Source organism: Zonotrichia albicollis, chromosome Z, assembly GCF_047830755.1.
Source record: "Zonotrichia albicollis isolate bZonAlb1 chromosome Z, bZonAlb1.hap1, whole genome shotgun sequence".
Lineage (NCBI taxonomy): Eukaryota > Metazoa > Chordata > Aves > Passeriformes > Passerellidae > Zonotrichia > Zonotrichia albicollis.
Window position 1 is genome coordinate 66,301,096 of NC_133860.1, and position 9,946 is coordinate 66,311,041.

A 9,946-nucleotide genomic window follows, 5' to 3' on the forward strand; every position below is an offset into this window, starting at 1 on the left:
TGGGAAAGAGAAATGTAATTTGAAGAAAGCAGTTAGTAAACAAGCATGTCAAGGGGATTTCAAAGTTTGCAAAGGTGCTGTCAGTTGGAGAGCATGCTGTTATTTTTCCATGTGTGATTTACTGAGGATTAGAAAAATAATCCTGTAATAAGGATTAGATGCTAAACAACTGAAATGAAAAGAGAGGAAGAAATAATCCTGACAGGCCATTTTTATGCAGATGAGATGACAAGCTGCATCCACACCTGTGGTGTCTCACCCTTAAGGGCAAGCGAGCACCCGAGAATCACAGAAGCTCAGGGTTGAAATTAATGACAAAAATCAGAGGGTCTGAAAAAGCTTGCAAAGTTTTATTAGTAAATAACACAGTTGGCTTGGAAATTGGCAAGTTAGTCCCTGATCCTAATATAATCACTTGCCGGTGGGTTTTGGATCAAGGACTAGGGTGAGAAGGAAGAGAGGCAGAGAGAGAGAGAGAGAGAGAGAGAGAGAGAGAGAGAGAGGGATTAGAAAAGGGGAGAGAGAAAAATGCGAAAGAGAGAAAAAGAGAACAACAGTCCTGATTCCAGTGTAGATCCAGCTGATGAGCTGTCTGGCCTGCACAAAGGTGTTTGTCCCAGGAAAGTGCTGCCCTACCTATGTATGCCTCCTTCTCCCACATGCTATTCTTTCTCACAGCTTGTTATTACTATCAATCTCTGGGCATTTTTGCCAACTGTCCTCTGTTGGCTGGACAGCTGGATATTGGTGTTTGAGACTTACACATTAGCCCCTTATCTTTTGGGCTTCTGTATCACTCTCATGTACAATCTTCTGCTGGTCCCTGGACAATCTCTACCACAGTGCCAGTTTGCAGTTTCATATGGTGATTTATGAAGAGGCTGGAGATTTCCCAGATGGAAACCCTGTGTGTTATTAAGTTTGCTGATCTAGTTTAGCCACTTCATCCTTTGCCTTAGATTCATCACTGCACTACAGCATGTCCCCTGCAGACTTGGGGAGTATTCAAGAGACAGGGAGAAGAATGGTGAAGCTGTGTTCTCTCCTCACTCTTGACCTTAGTGGGCTCAAGACGAACTTTCATTTTCTACAGCACCAATTTCCTATTTTTCATACATTCTAGATGGACTTGTAATGTGCCATCCTAATTTCTCTCATTCAGTCAGAGAAATCACCTTTTTTTTCCAAGTACTTTATTTTCTAGCAGATTCTTTCTTTTGCTTTGATTGCAAACTAAATTTTCTTTGGCTGGAGCAATGTCTTTATAAATAATTGTATTTGAGGACATATCAAACATTCAGTCTTCTCACTAAAAACTTTACTACTGTCAGCATTTTTCTAAAGCATAAGAAATTTATGGATAGTATTACCAGCATCCTGATGTGGAATACCTTTAGAAGATATTCCAGTCACATATTACAGAAGAACTTTACTCAGATGGAGTAAAGTTTTTACCTTTACCTTAAATACTTTTTCTTTTACTGAGAGAATTCAAGAACACACCAAGGAGTTTTGTCCCTCCTTAAGAGATTACAGCTCTCTCATGGTTGGGGCAAAAGTAGCAACAGGATATCGTTTATTCATTTAGAAGTCTGTCCTCTATACAGTGCTGAAGAACATGATCGCTGTAAGGAAGTGCATAAGCAATAAATGAATAAACATGTATTCTGACTCTGGAAATCAGTGCAGCTGCCTGTAAATCAGGTAAGAAAATCAGATTTTATAAATACAAGAGAGACAATTGAATGCTGGCTGCAGAAGCTCATTTGGAAGTCAAGTAGAGAATAGTTTTCTTTCTAAGAACATTATAGTTTTTCAGATCTCTAATTGAATGTTCTGGAATAAGACTAGAACTGATGAAAGGAAAAAGCTCCAATGCCAATATATTATATGAAAAAAATAAATTAGTTGTGCAATTGAAACCCACACTGAAAGTCCAGCTGTGCAGCCCATCAGCTAGACTTTTCTGTATGGGGACCTTATCCATACAGATTCTTACTGTGTGTTTCTCTGTTTTGAAGGCTCTTTGTGTGTTTCAACTTCTCCCAGGATTACTCAGCAGCTACTCTTCACGCTTGTGTGTTATCAGTATTTAGCACTGGGAAGTCTGAACAGTCGTTACACAGCTGCAGGGGTCAGGACTTCAGAAGATGTTGGAAATCATTGACAGCCGTCTTGAAGGACACCAGCTGAGACTGGAACTACTCAGGTCAGTTGTGAATATGTTGGTTGTGAAAAAAAAAAATCAAGAAATAAGGTGTTCTAGTCATACACATTTGGTAGTTCTAAGTTCAGCTTAGAAAACCATCATTCACTTCTGAAGACTCTGCTGTTTCTTCCATGATGCTTTTCCTGCCCTCTGTACCAGGAAAATAAAAAATCTGTTTCATTTTCACCAAAGAGAGTACTGCAGTTCAGTATGGAAAAAAATTCAGTCTGGTTGAGGAGAAGGTGCCACAGTTTTTGCAACTTGACCTGTGATTTCATTACATCCTGTTAACCCTGGGCACTTCAGAAGCATAGCCACAGCAGTATTGACAGAGTCACTTGGAAAAAACAGTGTTTTGCTCTGTTCTGAGGTAAAAGGCTTTAGTGGGACAGTGTGTAGGTTTAAAATACAAGGACTTAATAGTTCTTATTGAAACTGTGGCTTGTGCCAAGCCAAGAGTCTGAGGTTCAAGAGAAAATGTGATCAAGCCTCTCCAGGCACAAACAAGATATTGAAGAAGAGGAAAATACTTTGGAGTTGACTAAAGCCTGGTAGGTCAGAGTTAAGCAAGAACTTTACTAACAGAAAGGACAGAGATTATATTAGTAATTTATGCTTGATAGATAAAAATAGTCAGAATTGAGAATGGCACTTGAAAGAAAGTGATTTACTTAATTTTTTAAAACTAGAATGATTCCTCCAGAGAAAACATTAGATGGAGGGATTTGTAAATCTTGCCCATGTTCAGTGCATATATGTCAACCTCATGGAAATGGTAAGGGATTGTATTTTATTTCTTTCTTTATTTATTAAAACAAAAACCCCCTTTATTTGTTTTACTTATTTTCCTCACAGTTTGTGTTTTAGGAAGTGAGCAGAATTTTTGTGAGGTGGGCTGTTTTTCAGAGAGGGTGATGATTTCGATTTATGTTTCATGGTTTGCTTTGATACTTTGAGGATACTTTCCATCTTTCACGAAAACAGGCATCTCTGAGTAATTTACTTGATGTGTTGGTACTATTGAGATTTGAGCTTATTACCTAGGTGTCTACACATGTTTCATTTGAGGAACCTATTACCAACAATAATGATATCATTAGCAGTAATTAGGAAAGCTGCTCTTCTGCTTGTGATAAAATTTCACACCCATAACAAATGGATTAAACACATTTTCAGACAAAGAAACCAGAAAATATGGTAAGCCATAGGACTCTGATGGTCATTTTGTTATTGATTTTCTAGGGAAAAATCTCAGACACTTTGCTAATGGTGGTAGCTTAAAGTCTTAGAAAGATTTTGACGGCAGCTGTGAAGGTATTGACTTAACTACTTAAGCCTGTTATCTTGGCCGTTAATGAGGTGCATCTATTGAAAACAGACCAGACAGGGGTCCCTGTAAAGCCTGCTTTTAAATTGTTCATGTGCTTTGTCTGATTTTAAAATCCATTTCCATCCACTGTAGATGTAGTTGGGCTGAAAAAATTCCTTCATAGCTGGAAAGTGTTGCTGATTCTCAGAGAATGAACTTCAGGATGTTTACTATCAACATTTTACTGAGAATTTGTTTAATTAAAACATGTTGAACAGGTAGTGAAAATCCTGCAAGAAGACAACACTAGCCAATTTAGTCTCTGAGGTCTGCTTTCCATCTCTGAGTGCTACTGGTGATGTTTCCTGTTACAAACACTGAAAAGTGTGTGTCAGTGCCAACATGCTCACAAAGGAAATGCAGGTCTCTTCTACCTCACTCTACCTTGTTGTAAAGTAAAAGTGGCATCTGATTAAAAAAATATTGATTCCATGTGTTTCCAGCTCCCCTGAGAAACAATAGCAGCCAATGTGCTGTTCAGGGAGAGAGAAAAAATACCTTTCTATTATTTTATTTTTTTATCCCTTCCCCTTCCCCTTTCCCTTCTCCTTCCCCTTCCCCCCCCCCCCTTTTTTTCCCTCTTTTTTTTTCCTATACTTTTTTCTGTTAGGACTGTGCCTGCTGTCTCTCTCATCAGTGGCAATTGTCTTCATTTACTCTAATTTTTTTTTGTTATAGCTGCGAATACTGGTCTGCTTTCATCTTGTTTTTCTTTTAGGGCCAGCCTGAAAACCCATAATCATACCTTTGTTACTTTGTGCCAGTTTGAAGAGAGAAACTGCTATCAAATCCCCTAGAGAGATGCTGGTAACTACCACAGATTTCTTATAATAAATCTTAATGTTTATTTATTTACTTTTAAATTCATTTTGATATGGAAACTAACATTCAAGAAATATTTTTTAAGGTATCCAATAAACCCTCTGTAAAAGAGTTTTCATAACCTTTCTAATGTGTCTGTTTGGATAGATATTACAGATGACCCACTTGAAAGAGAAAATAGCTGTAAACTTCTGTTTGCTTAGCAAACACTTAAGGATAGCAATAACTTATCCCTTGTCAGGCTCCAGGGATTATGAGCTGTTACAACTCACAGAATTGAATTAATATCTTTAGGCTGTCCAACCTGCTTGTAAATAGCCCGATGACGTGTATTTGCTTTTTAGGAAGTCTCCAGGGGACCGTGTTTGTGGAACAGAACACATGCCAATGAAGAGGCAGCCTGTTCCTGAGAAGTTTATTGACTTCAGCTTTGCAGAAAGACAAGAGAAAGGAGAAGATAAATGTTGTTATTTGTTATTGTTACAGTAGGGTGTTGAGGCAGGGGTAGCAAACATCCTCCTGGCGTATAAGCTCAGTTAACATTCTTCTCGGGGGTCACATCTGCTGTTGAGGTTCTTACAAATGGCAAGAGCCAGGTGAAACAGCAACCACAGGCTCCTTCCACACAGATGTTAACCAGAACTGGAGGGAGGAAAGAAACTCCCCTGCTCCGGGGAGATTTACTGAAAGAATTCACCAATTATGACTTCCTAAACTCAAACACCATGAGAAAAAGAAAAAAAAAAAATTCTCCTGATTGTCCTTTCATTATTTTCAATGGTAAGTCCGGAAGTAACGAGGATTTGAAGCAAAAATTGCTTTCTTCTAGAGCCTCAGTGCTCAGTGTCCAAGAAACTTTGCTTCTCTTCTGAGAAGGAGAGATGCTGGGAAAGTAAATACATTATCTACATTATCAGTGCTGATATAAAACTCTGATTAAGATTTTAGGAATAGCTAAACAAATTACTCTTATTACTAAACCTCCCATTCTGAAGCTTATACATCCTGCTGTTTGTGCTGGATGCTCACTTTATTTTTTCTAATGTTGCTTTATAAAATAGAACACCACCAACTATTTCTGTTATTGATAATTTTCCATTGCTGCAAATCTCTTTGTGTTTGTTGCTGTGATATTACTACCCACACCTGAGCTTTACCACACAACTGCATCATTGCTACACAGCACAATCATGTAGAATTTGGAGGAGGAAAAACCACTTTTGAAACAGAAGCAGAAAAGATAATGTAGTTATCGTGCAGAGTATTTAATTAACAGAATCAATCACTTTGAGAGATAAATGATTTGTAGAATTCAGGAGAATACACCTCTTTTTTGGGACAGGGATAGTTCCTTATTGACAATCCCACTGTTTTTTTAAATTAGTCTCTCCTGATTCCTGCAGAGAAGAGAAGAGAAAAAAAAATAATTTTTAAAATTATCTATTTAGAACCTCAGAATCCATCAACTGATGAGGGATGCCACAACATATTCCTCTCACAAGACAAGGCCCTTTCTGTCAAACTAATAGTTGATGCTAAAGGGGTTTATTTGGTGCAGTATGATAAATATGTTTCAAAGTATATTTTACATGCAAAACTTCATTGCTATACATGCACACATACACACAGACAGCAGAAGTATTTTTAAAACAGATTTTCCAGGCTAGAAACAGGGTATCTATTTTTCTCCATTTTCCTCCTAGTTAGTAATTCAGAAGATTTTTGTACTGACAAATGTGGTTAGCACCAAATCACATGTACTCCTATTGAAATAATAAATAAAGACAGCAGTCAGTTCCTAAAAGTTCTTAACATCTGCTGAAATAGCTGAAGTCTGGACCTCAAAGACAGCTGCAGACTTATTGCTCTTAATGGACTTCTCTCATTGAGGTATAGTCAAATTAATGTGGGTGCATCAGGTTTGCATGAGTGTCAGCCCAATAAAATGTTAGTCCAATCACTACTGAAGCCAGTGTTTATAGAGCATGTGTAGTCCTTTGTCAAGCAGACAGGCAAGAAAAAGAAAAAAGCAAACAGCAAAACTCATTCAAATGAGTTAATCACATCACATCACAGTTAATTTTCTGGAAGCTGAAACAGCTCTGGAGAATCAAAAAGCATAAATGTCTGGAATATTTAGTTTAATTCCTTTATATATTTTATATTTCTTAACACCTATGTATTTCTGGAATGAAATGTCAGACTCACTGTGGATCTGTATTCACATATATATTTAATATTCTTTTCCCTCCAGAATGAACACGTACATTTGTCTGTGCAGATGTAACATGTATATATGGACCATTTCAGCACTGAGCATAATAAACTCAACCTCAGTATAAAGTAAAATATTGCCAGTGACAGGCCTGCACTATAGCGGGTTAGCAGGAAATAAAAGTCCTTCATACCTTACAATCTCACTAGCAGAAGACTCAGACCTCCCACTTTGGAGACAGTAAAAATAAATTAGCACAGTCTTTTTCAACCAAAGGCAGATAAAGACAACGTTCCATCAGGGATATTTTGAAATTTTTAAGATTTCTTTCCTGAGAATATGGCCAACTCTGTTACTGTCAGGAATAAAAGCAGGCTGTCTGGCTCCAAGTAAGTGGGGATCACGCATGATTTGAGTGTCTGGGCCCAGTCATAACCAAGGCACTCACAGCTGGGTGCTGACAGCTTTTGTGCCTTCAAACTTTCCTTGGGGGCTGCAGCTCTGAGCACACTGCCCCTGGGCTGAAGGTAGAGTGGGGACAGCCAAGCTGCCAAGAGTTACATCTCCCAGTCAGCGCACTCCTGCATGTTGCTTGGAAAGACTTTGCTCCAAACATCAGCCCCAGCTCTATGTCACCTGATCTGAGCAGCTCATTGTCTTCTGACAACTAGCTCAGTTTGTGGTCAAACTCCTGCTCCTGGTGGAGCAGCCCTGAGGTGTGATAATATGTCTTTGTACTAAATGACTATCAGAGGAAGGGTCTTGTATCATGCATTTCTTCTAGATCTGGTTTTCAGTGTTTCAGTTAAGTCTGTTGAGGTTCAGGCTTCCACCCAGATGACCTAGACCACTTCTTCCCATCCAAGCCACATTCCCACACTGTACAGCCTGGAGGAAGGTTTCAGGGAGCAGAAGTCTGCAGGCAGTGATCAGTGATCAGCATGCCACAGCAGCTGAGGTCTCTGACACAAAGGTGTTCAGCTTAAAAGCAGCCAAAGGTCTACGGCTTCGAACCTGCTGCCTTGTGTATAGGCAAAAGAAAACAAAAAGCATGGATTTCAAAAGCTAATTAAATAAATATGAGTGTGACCTGTGCCTGACATGACATTAGGGGATATTAGGGCACAAAGGAGCTCTTATGTGTAATTCTGATTTAAAATGGATTTTGGCTTTGCAGGAGTTGTGAAATCTTTATAGTCGTCTAATAAATCTGTTCCCCAGACCCTAGGCTTTTTTCTCCAAAAGCCCAAACACTTGTAAAATATTCTGTCAAAGTCTTTCTGCAACATTCCTTTTAGTGGTCTAGAGCCTACAGCCCCCTTTATTGGATATCTAATAAATAATGCATTTTTAATTGCTTGCCTCTCAAAACTGCATGTGATTTTATCCTATGGTAAGAAAGCAAAGCTGAGATTCATAACAAGCAGAATTAATGGTGTGGCAAATCACTATTTTTTTCACCCTTAGAAATCCTGCTCTAGCTCTGTGAGCTTGTATGACCACTTTATGGAGAGGAATGAAAAAAATAGGAAAATCTGAGGGTATTTGTAGTTTAAGGGGCTCACCTGAAGACCAGGAATGCAAATCTTCAGTTGTAAAATGAGGAATCAGTTGTCTTTTGTGATATAATTTGTAATATTTAGTAGTCCTTTTGCCTTATAGATATTCACAGGCAGCACAGTTTCCCCTCATACATGACCTGTTTTGTTATCCTTTTGAGTTTGTCTTCATTCTGTCTTACAATGTGTGTCTTGTTAGCTCTATTCAAAACATAAAGTGAACATCTGGTGAAGTTTCAAAGCATGGAGCTGCTGGATCTCGGTGTCATATCCTGCACAAGCCCTTCCCAAACTGAGTATGAAAATGCATCCCACATTTAAGATGGGATGCCAGAAGTTTTAAGGGTATTTCCTTCATTCTTCTGCTTTACACTAATGTTTTACACAAAAGAAGCAGGAGATGTAAAAACAGTGTCATGAGGTGCATGTCGATGGTTAATGGGGCTGTAGCTTACTCAGCTGTGGGAGTTGTCCAGATAATTAAATTTCCTCTGAGACTTCCTTGACATTCTGTTCCCAAATTTGGAAATTGTGTGATATACTTTGCACTCTAAGCCATTATTTACAGTGACTGACTTATGAAAAGATAATATTGAAAAGATAATATTTAAAAGATAATGTTTCCTATTCAGCATACTAACATCATTGTACATCCTTTGGTTTCTGTCTTTGATTTGTGCTTAAAGGAGAGAAAATCTGTCATGTTTAGCTCAAGAGAAAATTCCTCACCACCTGCTGTTATGCTCAGTGCAAAGCTTCACAGATCTGAGAATATCATTAGTAATTTTGGATAATTATTTAGAGAAAGTTTAGGGTTCCCATGTTCTACTGCACTATAATCAGAGTCCAAATTTGAGTCCATTTCCCTGAAAGGCAGATTCAGAAGAAAATAAATTCAAAAAATAGGCAATGTCAAAGGCATTTGTTTGTTTATTTTCCAAATGAAACCCTTCCTTTTTTTAATAGTTTTAATTTTTTTGCCCCCAAATTATCTTTAATTTCATTTGGATATTTCATCTTATTATGATATATTTTCAAGAAATAAAAATTACCGAGTCTGCCATGTGAATTTCTTTATGTAGCAACCAATGACTCTGGACACAAAATTTGGTAAGGCCGCTTCTCTCCATGCCCGTGCTTGTAGGAATACTTCATGAAAAGGACACTTGCCCTCTTTTGTTGAGTTGTAACTTTTTTTCCTGGTTTCTGGGAGCAGTTTGTTTAGAGAAAGGAAGAAATACAGTAGCGTCAGTGCTTTGTCATGTAATAGAATTCCTACTCACAGATTCCACTTGATCTTCAGATACTGAGCTGCAAAGACAAAGAATAAAAGAATTTGGTTACACATTTCTGACCTGGCCTGCTTAAGTAAAGACAGATGATTTTCAAAAAAAAAAGAGCCCCAGCAAAAGAGAATCCACCTATCCATTTTGTTTTCCATAGAGAAAGCAATATCTTTGTCATACAGAAACAATACAGCATGCAAAAAGGGACTCTGAACTGAATGGTTTGACCTGCACTATAATAGAAGAAAGAGGCTTATAAAGATAACCCATAAGTGAAATTTCACAATGAACTGTTAAGGTCAATAATATAAAAACATGGGTGGGAGAGGAAGGCAAAATGTTTGCAAAAATCTGCATTTACCAAAGGAATTACAATTGAGCTAACAGAAATTATGCTTCTGCACCAAACTGATCTGAAATAATCTTGAATGTTAGACTTTTAGAAAAAGGGGGACAAGGGAATTTGAATTTGGGGTCCCATTGAGC

The 9,946-nt window shown here is 38.1% G+C and overlaps 1 long non-coding RNA gene across 1 annotated transcript; it reads left to right on the forward strand.

The window, feature by feature from the left end:
* The first annotated feature begins 1,980 nt into the window (after positions 1-1,980).
* On the forward strand, positions 1,981-9,622 carry LOC141727083 (uncharacterized). Its single transcript, XR_012578113.1, has 3 exons — positions 1,981-2,209; positions 4,297-4,385; positions 4,745-9,622. It is a non-coding gene; the product is annotated as an uncharacterized LOC141727083 (long non-coding RNA).
* The last annotated feature ends 324 nt before the right edge of the window (positions 9,623-9,946 follow it).